Genomic DNA, 17,825 nt, shown 5'->3' with positions numbered 1-17,825 from the left:
AATCCACATGCCAAGATATATTTTCCTTCTTACCTTAGTATAAACACATTATACTGTGAACTATAATTGCTAAATATTTTTTGACTCTTACTCAGAACATTTAGAAGAGCATGTACAACACAAAGAAGCAAAAGTACATTGCTAATTGCAGCTCCAAAACCAAGAGTATTTCATAAGAAATTTTAAAAATTCAGTGGTAAATAAACTGAATGTTAAGAATCCTTCAGGGAGATGCCTGTATCTCATGTTGGAGTGCTGATTTGAGCACTAGTTACTACACTTCTGATCCAGCTTCTGCTGATATACGCCCTGGAGGGCAGCAGATGGTGATTTGAGTCCTTGAGTTCCTGTCACACATGTAGGAGACCGGATGGAGTTCCTGGCTTCTGTCTTCAATCTAGTTCAGCCCTGGCTATTGTATTTGGAGTATGAACCAGTGGATGAAAGATTTTTTCTTCCCTTCCTTCCTTCCTTCCTTCCTTCCTTCCTTCCTTCCTTCCTTCCTTCCTTCCTTCCTTCCTTCCTTCCTTCCTTCCTTCCTTCCTTCCTTCCTTCCTTCCTTCCTTCTTCTCTCTCACTCTCTCTGTGGGTGTGGGTGTGAGTGGGTGTCACTTGACCTTCCAAATAAATAAATAAGTAAATTCTTTTTAAAAAGAGTCCTTCAGGGACAGGTATTTGGCATAGCAGTTATGATACCACTTTGGATGTGCGTATCCCATATCAGAGTGCCTGAGTTTGTGTTGTGTTCTGGCTCCTCTTCCAATTCCAGCTTTGTGCAAATGCACAGCCTGGGAAGCAGCAGGTGGCAGCTCAAATGCTTGAGTACCTGCCAGCCATGAATGACACTTGGATTAGATTACTTGATCCTGGCCTTGACCTGGCTCAGCTCCAGCTGTTGTGGGTGTTTGTGGGGTTGGCCAGTAGATAGGAACTCTGTCTTGCACCTTCTGTGTCATAAATAGATAAATAAAATTTAGAGGGGTCCTTCATATATACTGGCTGAAGAAAAAATCATATCTTCATGTATGAAAGATCTTCAAAAAACTCATGGAAATACATGTTATTAAAAAGCTGTACTTGGAAATGTTAGCATATTTTTTCGCCAAAATGATTTATCTTTTCATTCCATATTCTGTTCATGTTTTCAAGCCTCTACATAAGCAACCTTATTGAGATGTAATTCACATATCACATAGTTCACCCATTTAAAGTGTAAAATTCTGGCCGGCGCCGCGGTTCAATAGGCTAATCCTCCACCTAGCAGCGCCGGCACACCAGGTTCTAGTCCCGGTCAGGGCACCGGATTCTGTCCCGGTTGCCCCTCTTCCAGGCCAGCTCTCTGCTGTGGCCCGGGAGTGCAGTGGAGGATGGCCCAAGTGCTTGGGCCCTGCACCCCATGGGAGACCAGGAGAAGTACCTGGCTCCTGGCTCCTGCCTTCGATAGGCGCGGTGCGCCGGCCGCAGCGCGCTGGCCACAGCGGCCATTGGAGGGTGAACCAACGGCAAAAGGAAGACCTTTCTCTCTCTCTCTCTCTCTCTCACTGTCCACTCTGCCTGTAAAAAAATAAAGTGTAAAATTCAGTGGGTTTCAGTGTATTCAGAGATTTGCAAAACCATAACTACAATAAATTTTAGAACATTTTCAACATCCACAGAAGAACTTGTGTGCCACTTACCCACCATTTTCTATCTCCCACCTCCCAACTTCTCCAGCCCCAGTAACCACTGATCTTTCTGGTTTTACAAATTTTTTTCTTATGGGTTTTCTTATCAATGGAATTATACAACAAAAAGCTTGTTGTGACTAACTGACTTTACTTAGCATGATGTTTTTGAGGTTCCTATTGTAGCATATATCAGTATTTCATTCTTCTTATGGCTGAATATTATTCTGGCATTTATATATACTACATTTTGTTTATCCATTCATCAGTTGGTGGGTGAACATTTGAATTATTTCCACTTTTTGGCTATGAATAATATTTCTGAACATTTATGTACAAGTTTTTACCTAGATAGTTATTTTCACTACTCTACAATTCCTATGAAGGGGTAGAGTTTCTGAGTCATACAGTGACTCTATGTTTAATATTTTATAGAACTGCAGCACTATTATACAAAACAGTTGCACTGTTTTAGATTTTCCCAACAGTAGTAATGCATGAGGGTTCCACTTTATCCACATCTTCATCAAAACTTGTTATTTTAAAAATTACTTTTATGTTTATTTGAAAACAGAGGTGTACAGGAGGGGAGAGGAGTGGAGAGGAGAGATCAGATATTTAATCTGCTACTTCACTCCCCAAATGCCTCTAACTGCTATGGCTGGGCCAAGTCAAAGCCAGGAGCCTGGAACTCAATCTGAGTCTCCAAAGTGGATGGCAGGGACCCAAGCACCTGAGCCATCTCCTGCTGTCTCCCAGGGTGCTTATTAAGGAGTTGTATTGGAAGCCGAGCAGGGACTTGAACCCAGGCCCTTGGATATGGGATGCAACCTCTCAACCACTGTAGTACCCCCTCCCCCAACATTTGTGTTCTGGCTCCTCTTCCAATTCCAACTTTCTGCTAATATACAGCCTGGGAAGCAGCAGGTGGCAGCTCACCAACCCCCACCTCATTATCTATCTTTTTGATTATAACTCTTTCTCTTTTAGGGTTACATAGAATGAATAAATACTACAGAAACTTCAATTTCATTTTTGCAGAGGAGGTTTTAAATATAAATGGAGACTCTTAGGTATAAAGTCACGTATCATTGTGGTTTTGATTTGTATTCCTATGATAACTAAGGAAGTTGAGCCATTTTTTACTAGCCCCTTGGTCATTTCTGTATCTTCTTTGGAGAAATGTCTAATTAAATAATTTGCCCATTTAAAAAATATTTATTTATTTATTTATTTATTTATAAGTCAGAATTACACAGAGAGAGGGAGAAACAGAGAGGTCTTCCATCCACTGGTTCACTCCCCAGATGGCCACAATGACCAGAGCTGGGCCAGACAGAAGCCAGGAGCCAGGAGTTTCATCCAGGTTTCCCACGTGAGTACAAGGGGCCAAACCCTTGGGCCATTGTCTGCTGCATTCCAGGTGCATCAGCAGGGAGCTAGATCAGAAGTTGAGCGGCCAGGTCTCGAAGTAGCACCCAAATGGCATGCTGGCACTGCAGATGGCAGCTTAACCTGCTGCACCATGGCTCCAGCCCCCATTTGCTCATTTTTGATCAGATTTTCTCCTTTTTGGGTTGTTGGTTACTGAGAAGGGTTTGGAGTCTGACAATTCTGGATTTCAACAAGCTCAGGCACAAACTGAGTGAAGGTGTTCAATAAGTGAGAACCATTATTGTTGTTAATCTCTGGGCTCTACAGGGTGGGATATCTATTCTATATGAACAAATAGGAGATTCTCTATAGAAATGGGCATTCTTTGTGAAGGGATGGGATATTTTCTGTGACTACATACTTCCATAGTTTATTCTTTTGACCAAAAGTTGGAACATTTCTAAAATACCTCCAGTACTTTCTGAGCTTTATTCAAACTTGACTAAAGCCTTTCTTGGTGGCTCCTTAGAACATCCTGGATTGTATTGTATTTGTAGCCCTTTCAGGAGACTCAAAGCCCGGTGAGGTATGGAGAGTTGTTGGCTTAGGCATGAATGACTCCTATAGTGCTTTTTCCCTGTTTTCTCTCTCTGGGGTTCATTTTTCAGGGAATCCATTTCTTAGAATGTTCTTCCTCCACCCATTGGTCTTCCTATTGTGACTGCAATTTTCAGAAGAATGGAAGGTTATCAGATAAGGAGACTGGTTAAATATCACACAGAATTCAAAAATAATTGTTCATGGTTCAAAAGCCAAAGAGTATCTTTCTCACCTTCTACCTAGTAAAGTGCATGGCATTTTTTAACAACTGTTTTATTAGAAACTCAGGGATATTCTCACTCACTTTTTTTTTTTTGCCAGGCAGAGTTAGACAGTGAGAGAGAGAGACAGAGAGAGAGTTATAGACAGTGAGAGAGAGACAGAGAGAAAGGTCTTCCTTCCATTGGTTCACCCCCCAAATGGCTGCTAGGGCCTGCGGGCTGCGCTGACCTGAAGCCAGGAGCTAGGTGCTTCCTCCTAGTCTCCCATGCGGGTGCAGGGCCCAAGCACTTGGGCCATCCTCCACTGCACTCCCAGGCCACAGCAGAGAGCTGGACTGGAAGAGGAGCAACCGGGACAGAATCCGGTGCCCCAACTGGGACTAGAACCCAGGGTGCTGGCATTGCAAGTGGAGGATTAGCCAAGTGAGCCACAGCGCTGGCCACGGCGTCAGCTCTTACTTTCAAGGTCAAGTTCAAGTTTTTTTTTTTTTGTTAAGATTTATTTTATTTTTATTTCATAGAGTTAGAGAGAAAGGGAGAAAGGGAGAAACAGAGAGGTCTTCCATCTGCTGATTCACTCCCCAAATGGCTGCAATGGCCAAAGCTGGACTGGTCCAAAACCAGGAGCCAGAAGTTTCATCTGGGTCTCCCATGTGGGTGCAGCGGCCCAAGTACTTGGGCCATCCTCTACTGTATTCCCAGGCACATTAGCTGGGATCTGGATTGGAAGTGGAGCAGCCAGGACTGGAACTGGTGTCCATATGGGATGCCGGCACTGAAGGTGTCAGCCCAACCCAACTTGCTAAGCCACGACACTGCCCCCCCCCCCCCACTTCAAGTTTCTGTTAAAGTTTCTGAACATTTTACTCTCAGGCAATAGGCATATTTTCCTAATTCCATATTAAATTATAAATTTTGCTTCCTCAGTAATATTCCTTCAGGGAAATGTGTGAACTTTCAAAACCACATAGGATCAAATTTGAATACTTTATTTTTTTTAAATTCACCTAGACAGACCCCCAAGCTATCTGCTAAATACAAGATTATTTTTTAAAATTCAGACTCTTGAATTAAACTTTTAGTTATCCAAAAATAAGTCATTTAGGCTTTTTTCTTTTTTTAGACTTTTAAAGATTTATTATTTTTTTTACCTAAAAACCTTTTATTTAAGTATAAAAACTTTATGCATTTCATAAATACAACGTTAATAACAAAAGCAAATATCACTTTCAAAGTACATTGTTAAGGCACTTATATAAACTGAGAATATTCTTGATTGAAAATTAATAGTGATTCCATCCAACATTATTTATTTATTCTTTCTTTGCATGTAACCTGAACGCTTGAAAGATTTAAAGACATTATAGTTTCAAGGGATGATCAGGATTCTAATGGCATGAAAGGGTTAACTACAGGCAGGGTGTGTGTGTGGGAGGGTGGCACTAACTAGACTGGACTGCTGTGAGGAAGTTTGTGCTTTTTTGGGGGATGGGCCGTCCTGCAGGTGCCTGGCTGTGTCAGATACTATACCATACTGAGTTATCTGTGCAGAATATTTTTCAAGGATTAGAAGATTATGTTTTTAGTCATGAGAAATGAGCTTGAAGATTGACAGTTTAGTAAATGGGAGGCTTAATAAGCAAGTCAGCAGAATGTAGGGGAACTCATTCTGGAATCTTGCTAAACTGCAGAGCCAGGTGTCACTCCCTCAGGGGAGTTGGGGAAGAATTGTGACCTCTAGGGTTAATTGCTGGCACCAACTTGCCTGGAGTGAGTTCAACTGCTGGCAGGAGATGCCTGAAGTGGCCCCTCAGCTGGAATCCTGACCCAGCACAGCCAGCTGGGGTGGGGCTAGTTTAAGGGAGCAGTCAGTATCTGTTGGAGAATTTCTCCTTTGAAAAATTATTTGGGAATGTGTTTGGTAAGGAAGTCCATGCCCCCACTGCAGCAGGCACACCTTGTTCTAGGTTCTGGCTCTGTCTATTCTACCTGATCTCACTGGACTTAATTTTTTCGTATTCTTTCACATCATGAAATATTAAAATGGTAGGCTGGCTCTCAATTCTGCTTTTTATCCTTTTTTTTTCCCCCCTTGTGGGCATGTGCTATCCCTCTTTTGGATCTCGCTAATACTTACTAGTGGACATCTGGGTCGTCCAGATTTCCTCTGCATTTTTCCAGTGTCCTAGTCCAGGTACAAAATCCTAATCTTTATGTATCAGTTCTGCTCTTGCTGTTTGCACTATTTGGGCCTCTGCACATCTGTAGCTTGTACTGTCTTTTCCATTCAAATTTTATTGTTTCCACCTTTTGTCTACATACTCTTACTGTTACACTGTCTCCCCTAAAGGCGAGCTTTAGATCTCATGATCTTCCTGAGAAGCCCCACCCTTGGCTGCATGACCGCAGAGATCCCCCCAGCCCATGGGGAACACTGCTTTCGGCTTGGATGACAGCCCTGACTCTCAGGCGACTCTGTCCAGGTGCCACCGACTGAGCAGTATAGCACTTGCTTTCACACTGCACATCCCAGCTTTGCAAATTGCTGACTTCCATGAAGCTCTGTTTCCCACCACAATTCGGCTCTGTTTGTTGGACTCGCTTTTTATCTTCCCTGTGGCTTTAGCCAGGAAGCAAAGCAGCTTCTGGGCAGTGTGCCACAAGAAAGACTATTCCCTCAGGAGCACCACTTTTTCTGCTTCTGATTTTCAAATGTTCCTGCTTTAAATCCTCTTTCTCTTCCCCACTACTGCACACAGGTTAAATTCAGAACTCCTTTTCTGTGAGAAATCTGTAACAGAAACTAGGTAGTACACATATACAACAAAGGGGGGAAATCCCACGATATATTAAGAATAATGACTGCTGCTTTGGGTAAAATTTTTTAAAAGTGAATTAACTAATGAAGAACAAAGAGGATTTTCCAAGAGTTTCCTTATAGAAACTAGAAGTAGTTGTACCAAACTGTACTCATGGAGAATATCACCCAGAAACTAATAGATGGCTGTGAATAAAATTCAATTCTTCTATAATAACATTAACAAGTATTCAATGCAACTGACTTTGGAATGCCCCCCTCCCCTAGGTTATATGAACTTCCTGTAGTGTGTTTCCTGGAAAGCTTCCAATGGGAATATTTTGCTTTTTACTTCTTTAAAGTGATGTTTTAGTCTAAATAACCATTAAAATTAATGAACACACAGTGGCAGCTTAAAACTGATATTAAATACAGAGGAACCTCACTTTACAAAATGTGTGTTTTCCTGAAAAGCTTTGTGTAGATACAGTTTTGGAAAATCCAGTCACATCTTAAGGGCACTGAGGGAGCAAGCTATTTAAAGGAACTCTGCATTCATTGCACATTTTTTATAACATGAATAATCTCCAAATATATATGTTTTCTGAATTTCAGTTTACTTAAGCCATGATGCTCCTATGTTTTTCTTTGACCTCAATAATTTAATAGGAGAATTTTTAAAGAGGGGACATTCAAGTTTTAATTATTTGTTGATTGATCCAGAAGCAAATGTGTATAAGAATGCTTTAACAAACTCATGTACAGCCTGGAGGAATAGCTATTTAATTGAATCCATCAACAGCAGAGCTTGACATGTAGCTTTCTCTTTAGTGTTTGGACTATTTAGTCAACTTTCTTAAGAGCCTCAAGCCAATTCTGACTGCTCCCAAAAATCTGTTCCTTCAGTATCTGACCTTGATTTTATTTTTTTGCTGCAGAAAAAACTCTTTACTGAAAGCTTTTAAATGGATGCAACAATCTTTTTCTTGTGTAAAAAGAATGTAGACAGGAATGCAGCATGGCTTTAAAAATGCATACATGGGCATATGTATACAGCCACATGTGCGCACACACCCACACATACCGTTAGCCAACATTTCAGTGCTTCTCTGCATGGAAAAATGATGTAGCAGTCTCTAAGAAATGAAGGCTAGGATAATTTGATTTTTCATTCATTCATTAGTTTAATAAATATATGGAAAGCCACAAGTGGGAGAACCACATCCACACATCCTGGATTATGCAGGTTAGTCTTGATTTCACCTTTGGTCATTTGTCTCTGTAAGCACATTTGCCCTTTTCAAACCATATGTAATGTTTTTCTAATCAACTCTCTGAGTGATAATGAATACAATAGATGCTTCACAGTCTTTATTTTATTTGACCTCTAAGTAGCATTTGACTGTTTCGATTATTTTCTTTTGCTTAAAGAACGGTTTCTGTGACTCTACAAATTTTGTTTTCTTCCTATCTTTCTGGCTGATGTACTCCATCTCCCTCTCCATCTCCCTCTCCTGGAAAATTTCAATGTAGACGAGAATAGAATAGTATAGTTCATCTTTGTGAAGTTATGCCACCAACTCAGTAAAACAGTTGTATTCATTTGCTTTGTTTTGCTTTAGAATTTTACAAGTTGCCTTTTTAAAAAATTTGATTTTGACTGATAATTACATAAAAACAGTACTGCAGTTCCAAAATCTAATCTACAAAGCAAGGTATATTCAGAGTAGTGAGCTTTTATCCTCACACATAACCATTTTCGTATTTCTCTCTGGTTCATACCTTCATTTAAAAATGCATTATGTCTACTCAGGTTTTACCTCATCCTCACATATGTGTTTGCATCTGTTTCCCTGCCCTCCTCTACCTTACACATATATTCTGGTTATATTCTTTTTTTTTTTTTTTTGACAGGCAGAGTGGACAGTGGGAGAGAGAGACAGAGAGAAAGGTCTTCCTTTGCCGTTGGTTCACCCTCCAATGGCCGCCGTGGCCGGCGCACCGCGCTGATCCAATGGCAGGAGCCAGGAGCCAGGTGCTTTTCCTGGTCTCCCATGGGGTGCAGGGCCCAAGCACCTGGGCCATCCTCCACTGCACTCCCTGGCCACAGCAGAGGGCTGGCCTGGAAGAGGGGCAACCGGGACAGAATCCGGCGCCCCGACCGGGACTAGAACCCGGTGTGCCGGCGCCGCAAGGCGGAGGATTAGCCTAGTGAGCTGCGGCGCCGGCCCTGGTTATATTCAATTATCTGAGGTTGCCCTATATGTACCTTTGTGTTTGCATATTTCTGCTGCCCAATTTCTTGCTTTTAATCCCATCTCTCCGCTCATGTTTACATCTGCTTCCCTGTCTCCCATACTATAACTATATTGCATTATTTTAAGGATTTTATTACATTAAGTTTACTGTTGCCTCTGAACATTTTTAAATGCTATTCTTTCACATAGACTCTTGTCTGAGAAGAGTTCAGGAATAATAAAAAGGCTATGGGAAAATAGATAATGTCATAGGTTGCTAGTGTGATGCGTAACAGTGTATGGGGTATCCCAATCAGATTTCTGTACTCGATATCTTTTCATCAATTACAACACCGCATGTACAGTCATACCCCTTATGATTATATATATGTATATATATGCATAAATGTATAGTAGTGAAAGAGCACCGAGTTCTGCCATTGTAGGCTACTTAAATAAACTGTAAAACACCCACAAGCTAGAATAGGATGCAGCTGAAAAAACAATGAGGATGATATCTGTGTGGTTATATTAAAAAATCTCAGATTTCTAGGATATTTTTCTAAGTGTATGGAGAAATGTACAAAACAGTGCATGCTATCTTTGGTGTAAGAAAATAAGAAATAGTGGAGGAGGATAAGACTATATGAGGGAACTTCAAAAGCTTTGTAGAAAATGGAACTAAAACATAAGTCTATTTTAGTGCAAAAAAAATTGAAATCCACGCATAGATTTTTCATGATACACATTATCATGACTTTTTTGAATAGTCCTCATTTATTTGTGTTTTATTTTCTAAGAAAACACTGAAAGGTTAAAAAAGAAAACAACGCACATAGCTGCCTATGGGCAGTGTGGGGAGGCATTGGGATCTGAATAGATGGGACAGACAAAATATAACAAACTTAGGAAAGAAGAGGAATTAGAATCAAAAGTGGAGCCATTGAGGAGAGTAATGACAACTCTTTTGACCAATTTTGCTGCAAAGAAGATGCAAAATGATATTTACAAAAGAGGTTAGCATTCTCATTATCTCCCTCAAATTCAATATTTAATTTCTTCTGTAATGCTTGGGATTTTATTTTTATTTATTTTATTTTATTTTTCTAAATATATTTTCATGATTTTATAACATAAATATAGCGTATATATTTTTTTAAAGATTTATTTATTTACTTGAAAGTCAGAGCTACACAGAGAACGAAGGAGAGGCAGAGAGAGAGAGGTCTTCCATCCGCTGGTTCACTCCCCAGATGGCCACAACAGCCAGAGCAGCGCTGATCCGAAACCAGGAGCCAGGAGCTTCTTCCAGGTCCCCCATGTGGGTGCAGGGACCCAAGGACTTGGGCCATCTTCTACTGCTTTCCCAGGCCATAGCAGAGAGCTGGATAGGAAGTGGATAAGCTGATAAACTGGGACTTGAGCAGGCGCCCATATGGAATGCTGGCACTGCAGATGGCGGCTTTACCTGCTATTACACAGTGCTGGACCCAAGGGGTATATTTTTAAACAATTGTCTTTTAATGTCCCCAGTGCCCTCAACTTTAACCCAGTGGAACATCTGGGTTTAATTCCCAGCTCTGCTCCTGACTCCAGCTTTGGCCAATGCAGACTTTGTAAGGGAGCAGTGATGGCTCGAGCACAACATTCAGAAAAGGTGCCCTGGGGAAGACAGAAAACTCACCATTATGACTGAGGAGCAGTGCACAAACAGTGACTTGAGATTATAAAAGTGTTTTCATATAAATAAGCATAATCCAGCATCTTTCCGGAACAATATGTCATTACCATCAAATTGCCAGCTTTTCCTAATCCAGGGTAGGTAATTCCCAATGTAATGGCATTTATGAATAAGAATTGATTATTTTTCATTGAGGGATGTATGGGTGCTGGGTGCCCGGGGTAGAGGAGTGGGGGAAGAAAACCAGATCCCTAGGTGGAGATCCAGGAGCAATGAAACAAATATCCTAATTCTAGGGAATATTAAGTCGTAATGAGATGAATCTTCACCAAATGGCAAATAGAGTTCAGTCCCCTTGCTTCTAGAATGAGTAGAATATATTATAAAAGAGTGAGTTTGCTGTTCAGAAGTGCATTTACAAGAGGTGGCCTATAGTCCCTGAGCCTACAACCTTTGATATTCTTAAGGCAGGGGGTTTGGTTTTGTTCACAGATAGAGTCCATGCATTAGAATAGCTCAGAGTAAAGAGTAGGTACACAATAAATATTTGTTAAAGGAAGGTAGGAGTAAAGAAGTTTTTAAGGTTGAACAGCTCCTTCCAACTCCTGACCAAAACTTTTAAATAGATAATCTCCTTAAGTTCTTGTTAGTTACCATTGAGAAACCACTTAGAATGCAAAATCATTGCTTACATTAACTGAAATGTACAATAACTGAAACTATATAAGTATTTTAACACCTCGTTTATTTCATTGACAAATGTAATACTGACTTTTGTAATGAGTATATTTTGCTATTCAGTTGGATATTTTCATTATGAAATTATTAAAGTAATGCTGATCATCTAGGCATTCTGAGAGCAATCAATATGCAGCTAGCTTAGACAACCCTAAAATGTCATGTCAGTCACAAATGAATAAAAACATTTAATACATGTGATGACAGAAATTGGGACCAGTGAGTGCAGATATGCTAGCCAGAAACCTCTGCCTGGAGGCTGCTCTGCTCCTATCCTGACAATACATGCCATTACACACTGTGTTCAGCTGCCCACCAGTTGTAATGTGGTCTGTAAGAGCTGCTGCTTGTGCTGAAATGAAGATTAGTCCTTGGGGCCGGTGCTGTGGCATAGTGGATAAACCTACTGCCTGAGTGCTGGCATCCCATATGCGCCCTGGTTCGAATCCCAGCTGTTCCATTTCCAATCCAGCTCTCTGCTATGGCCTGGAAAAACAGTAGAAGATGGCCCAAGTCCTTGGGCCCCTGTACCTGTGTGGAGACATGGAAGAAGCTCTGGCTCCTGGCTTCTGATTGGCGCAGCTCTGGCCATTGTGGCCAACTGGGGAATGAACCAACAGATGGAAGACCTTTCTCCCTCTGCCTCTTCTCTCTCTGCATAACTCTGACTATCAAGTAAATAAATAAATCTTAAAAAAAAGAAAGGTTAGGCCTATGACCATTACTGCATGTATAATAACCCATTTATAGATTGTCTCTGCAAAACAGCATCTCTGCTAGAATGCATTAACATTTAAAGGCTCTATAGTAGCCTTGTCCAGTAGAAGTATAATGTGAGGCACAAATATAATTTTAAATTTTCTACAAACTAGCTTAACAAAGAAAGACAAAATAGGTAAAATTAATTTTATCATTTTACTTCATTTAAAGAAATGTATTTGGAATGTATTAATGTGCAGTCAATATTAAGCTACTAATGAGATATTGATATTCTTTGTATATTAAATATTTGAGATCTAGGGTACATTTAATATATATATAGAACATCTTATTTCAGATGTAAAATTTTCAAAGATTAAAGTGAAAAAGTAGTCCTATTAGATTAATAAAAAATTGAAAAATATTTTACCCTACCTCAGTTTTTAAAGGTAAATTAATTAAAATGAATTACATTGGAATAAAATTTAAAATCCAGTTTCTCTGTCACACCAAGCCCATTTCAAGTGCTCAATATACACACGTGACTCATGGTTACTGTATTCGATGGTGCTGGCTTTATGACATGGTATTTATAACTGCAAGTCAGATATAAATGTTATCTGGAAGACAGGTCTGTTATGAAATATTTCATGCCATTAATCACTTAAAAGGAAATCAACAAAATACTCTTTCGAAAATATAATTCTCAGACTAAAGTTCTCTGGCCTTTGAATGCTGACACTTTAAAAAAATCTTCTAGAATTCACTGTTAAAAAATCTCCAAAATTATAAGGTACCTAGTAGATCCAAAGTGCAGTAGTTGAGTTGTACCACAAGAGGACCTGCAAAGACAAGTTGAGCTCACATTTTCGCCATGCTTACTCTATTAAGCTAAAGCATAATTAGCAAAACATCTCACTGTCAGTATTAATATTCTTGCATTTGCCTCAGTTGAAATTGAAAAAGGTAACTGATTTTGATCCAATTTAAAATTAGCACATGGTAAGGGGGCTGTTAGTGGTAGTGTGAGGCTACAAAAAGTAACATTTTGGCAAGAATTAGGAGGTGGCATATAGTAGTTAAGAGCATGGGGTGACGGCTCACTAGGCTAATCCTCCGCCTTGCGGCGCCGACACACCCGGTTCTAGTCCCGGTAGGGGTGCTGGATTCTGTCCCGGTTGCCCCTCTTCCAGGATAGCTCTCTGCTGTGGCCAGGGAGTGCAGTGGAGGATGGCCCAAGTGCTTGGGCCCTGCACCCCATGGGAGACCAGGAGAAGTACCTGGCTCCTGCCATCGGATCAGCGCGGTGTGCCGGCTGCAGCGCACCAGCCACAGTGGCCATTGGAGGGTGAACCAATGGCAAAAGGAAGACCTTTCTCTCTGTCTCTCTCTCTCTCACTGTCCACTCTGCCTGTCAAAAAAGAAAAAAAAAAAGCATGGGGTGTGAAGTCATATAGGCCAGGTACTATGTATTATTATGGTTGTTGGTTGTTAATGACTGAATCTTCTCTAGATTTAGGACATTTCTTTGGTGGGAAAACAACACAGCTTTAAGCCTGCCAGTTGCTAGTGTTACTTCTGTGAAAGTAGTGACAGGAAGACTTTTATACAGCTGTGTATTAACTAGTACAAGAAGTGACTATGTTATGTGTCTGAGGGATACAACACTGCCTGGCTCCAATCTACACTTGTTCTTCCTAGCTTAGGTTAGAATAATTTTCTTTGCCTCCTTCCATGTACCTATGTCTGTCTAGGATCAAATTCTCGTGGAAATGAGAGCTGTAAACTTTAGAGTTTGCTGCTTGATGCCATTTTCTTTGTTGTGGCCTTGACCTTACCCCTTGTTTTTTCCCCCTTAGCATGCCTTAGATGAAGACCTTTCCTATTTTGATATACCATCTTCTTACCGAATATTACCTCTTCTCAGCAGTGCTTCTGCCTTCCTCATCTGTTAGCAAGAATTGTCTGAGATCAAACAGCTCTGCCATCAGAATGTCCATGAATTCATTTTAACTCATTTATAAAGATATTTCTTTGCCTATACCTTCAAAATTGGTCATGTGTGAATTTTATCTTTTTAAAAACTTTGTAAAGATGTATGTATTTATTTTAAAGTCAGAATTAGTGAGAGAGAGAGAGAGAGAGAGAGAATTTTCCCTCCACTGGTTCATTCCTGAGATGGCCACAATGGCCAGTGTTGGGCCAGGCTGAAGCCTGGAGCCACGAGCTTCATCCAGGTCTCTTTCAAGGGTGATGGAGATCCAAACATGTGGGCCATCTTCCATTGCTTTTCTCGAGTCATTAGCAGGGAGCTGGATGGGAAATGGAGCAGCCAGGACATGAACCAGCATCCATATGGGATGCTGGCATCAGAGTGGCGGCTTTACCCGCGAAGTCACAATGCGGACACCTTTTTCACAACATTTATTTATTTATTTATTTGAAAGGCAGAGAGACAGATACAGACAAAGATCTTCCATCTGCTAGTTTACTCCCAAACGCCAACAACAGCCAGGGATGGGCCAGGCTGAAGCCAAGAGCCCAGGACTCAATCTGGGTCTCCTATGTAGGAGACTGGACACAAGTTCTTGAACCATCACCTGTTGCTTCCCAGAGTATGCATTAGCAGAAAGCTGGAATCAGGACCAGAGCAATAACTGAAATTCAGGCACTTTGATATGGGATGTTGGCTTCCTAAGTGGTATCTTAGCCACTGCATGAAAGGCTTGACCCATGTGTACATTTTGGATCTGTAAATACATACATTTAATTTACTGTAATTACTGATGTCTTTATAATATCAAAGAAGTTACTAAATATTTAATAAAATTTAAAAATAATCACAGTCAATAATATCTCCTTTATAGCATTATCTCATATTTATAATTGTAGTTATAAGGAAGATAGTTATTTTTAGCCTCTGAATTCAAGTAGCTTTTCCAGTATCATAAGTTATTAACATTGAAAGCAAAGGCTAAGCCGGCGCCGCGGCTCACTAGGCTAATCCTCCACCTTGCGGCGCCGGCACACCGGGTTCTAGTCCCGGTCGGGGCGCCGGATTCTGTCCCGTTTGCCCCTCTTCCAGGCCAGCTCTCTGCTGTGGCCAGGGAGTGCAGTGGAGGATGGCCCAAGTGCTTGGGCCCTGCACCCCATGGGAGACCAGGATAAGTACCTGGCTCCTGCCATCGGATCAGTGTGGTGCGCCGGCCGCAGTGCGCCAGCTGCGGCGGCCATTGGAGGGTGAACCAATGGCAAAGGAAGACCTTTCTCTCTGTCTCTCTCTCTCTCTCACTGTCCACTCTGTCTGTCCAAAAAAAAAAAAAAAAAAAGAAAGAAAAAAAAAAAAAGAAAGCAAAGGCTAGAATCCAAGTTTTATGACTTAAAGTCTGAAACTCATTCCTTAATCCCAAATACTTTCCTTAACCCATTTTCCTCCTCATCTACAACCCCTGTTCCATGGATAAGTTGGAAACTCCTAGTCTTTAAGTTTTTTTTAAAGATTTATTTTATTTATTTGAAAGAGCTACAGAGAGAGGCAGAGAAAGAGAGAAATGTCTTCCATCTGCTGGTTCACTCCCCAGATGGCTACAACAGCTGGAGCTGAGCCAATCTGAAGCCAGGAGCCAGGAGCCTCCCCTGGGTCTCCCATATGGGTGCAGGGGCCCAAGCACTTGGGCCATCTTCTACTGCTTTCCCAGGCCATAGCAGAGGGCTGGATTGGAAGAGGAGAAGCAGGGACTGGATAGGGTGCCCATATGGGATGCTGGCACTTCAGGCCAGGGCTTTAACCCACTGTGTCACAGCGCCAGCCCCAAGTCTATAAGTTTTTACCCTCTCATTGCAGAGGTCAAGTACTAGATCTTGTTTCCTGGGAAACAGGGGTTGAAATGAAGTTTTCCCTGGTTTTGGTCTTTAAATAAATAGAATACTTTTATCTATCTATCTATCTTCTGAGAGTGACCTCTTTAAACTGATTTCATGTTTTTGAAATTAATCCATATTAATGCATGTGCCTGTAATTTATTCATTTTTATACCTTGCCAAGTAGTCATCCTTTAATTGTTGATGGACACTACAAAAATGATGTTGGAAATAACTTTTAAATGTCTTTCAGTACTCATGTCCAAGAATTTCTATCAAGAATATTAAGACAGATAGTCAATTCATCTGCACTAGTATTGGATACAAGCTGATGTCCACTTTAACTGGTTGGTATCTAGTATTATTTGGATATAGTTTGAGATTGTCCCAAATAGGTTCACATGCTAGAGGCTTGATCCCCAGTATGGTGGTGTTGAGGTGGTGGAACCTTTAAGAGATGCTACCTAGTGGAAGGTAATTAGTTCTTGGAGGCATAACCCTTGGAAGGGATTCATACAGGTTCCTGGAACTGGATTAATTCCAATGAGAATGAGTTGTTATAAGGGAACCTAGCACTTCCTCTAAATCCCTCTTCTGCATGTTTGCCTTGCTACTCACACATGCTCCTGCCATTGTGATGCCATCCTCCATGATGTCCCTACCAGAGAGAGCAGATGCCAGTCTAATACTCTTGAACTTCTAGAACTGTGCGCTAAATAAACCCCTTTTCATTATAAATCATCCAGCCTCAGGTATTTTGTTATAACAAGAGAAAATGGACTAAATGCCCACGACTTGCTGTTATTTAAATAACTGAATGTTACCTATAAATATATCTAGGTGAGGAATTGTTGGCTTACAAAGTATGCCCATATGTAACTAGGCATTGTCGAATTGTTTTCCAAATTATAGCAGTTTTTATTTCTACCTGTGATGTAGGAGAATCCCACTGGTTCTACATAGCAATTGTCTCTTAGCATAAGAAAACACTTTAGTTTTGACCATTATGATGGGAAGAAATTGTATATCACTGTGAATTTAATTTGTATTACCCTGATTACTAATGTATGTGAGTGTATTCCTTTGCTAATTTTAAGCTTCACCACCCCTCCCCATTCCAACCATTTTCAGCTATATGAACAGGAAATATTTTCCTCCAGGTTATGGGTTGTTTAGTTGATGTCTTTATAATATTTTTTTTATTTTTAGCTAGACAATCTTAATATAAAATTGCCAAATATGCTAATCATGTATGGTTTAGTTTTTTAGTTTTTAGGGTTTTTTTTTGTATCTTCTTTAGTGAATCTTACCTTACCTGAACATCATAAATATATTTTCTCTGTTATTTTTTAAAGTGTTAAAGTTAGACCTTTTACAATTAAAGCATCAGGAATTGATTTTTATATGGCATGAGGTAGAAGTCCAATTTCATTTTTTTCACCCATATGTAAAACACATTATCCTAGCAAGACTTAGGAAACAGGTTTTTCCTTCAGCATCATGTAATGTTGTCTCTAACATATATCAAGTTTCCACATATGCATTGGTCTGTTTCTGTGCACTTTATAGAAGCCTATTGACCTACTTACCTTTCTTTATGTTAATATCTCACTGTCTTAATTTCTATGATTTTACATTAATCTTGGTATCTGAGAGGGCATATCCGACTGCCCACAAACTGGACTCTGAATAATAGTTTCTACTGGCTGCTTTTTGCCACTAAAAATGGATGAATGGGAAGGATGGTTCTAAATTTGATAAGATACTGAAGCCATGACATTTTAACATATTAAATGTCCTTGTTGAAATAGTCATTCATGTCAGAAGTAGAAATATCAGTATTTTAGCTGTATTATTTTTTAAAATTTAATTTCATATTATTTGAATGAAGAGATACAGAATGAAACAGAGACAGAGAAAGTCTCATCTACTGGCTTACTACCCAAAAGACTG

Source organism: Oryctolagus cuniculus, chromosome X (assembly GCF_051225735.1).
Source record: "Oryctolagus cuniculus isolate XC-2025 breed Fujian yellow rabbit chromosome X, ASM5122573v1, whole genome shotgun sequence".
Classification (NCBI taxonomy): Eukaryota; Metazoa; Chordata; class Mammalia; order Lagomorpha; family Leporidae; genus Oryctolagus; species Oryctolagus cuniculus.
Note: the sequence above shows the minus strand (reverse complement) of the source record.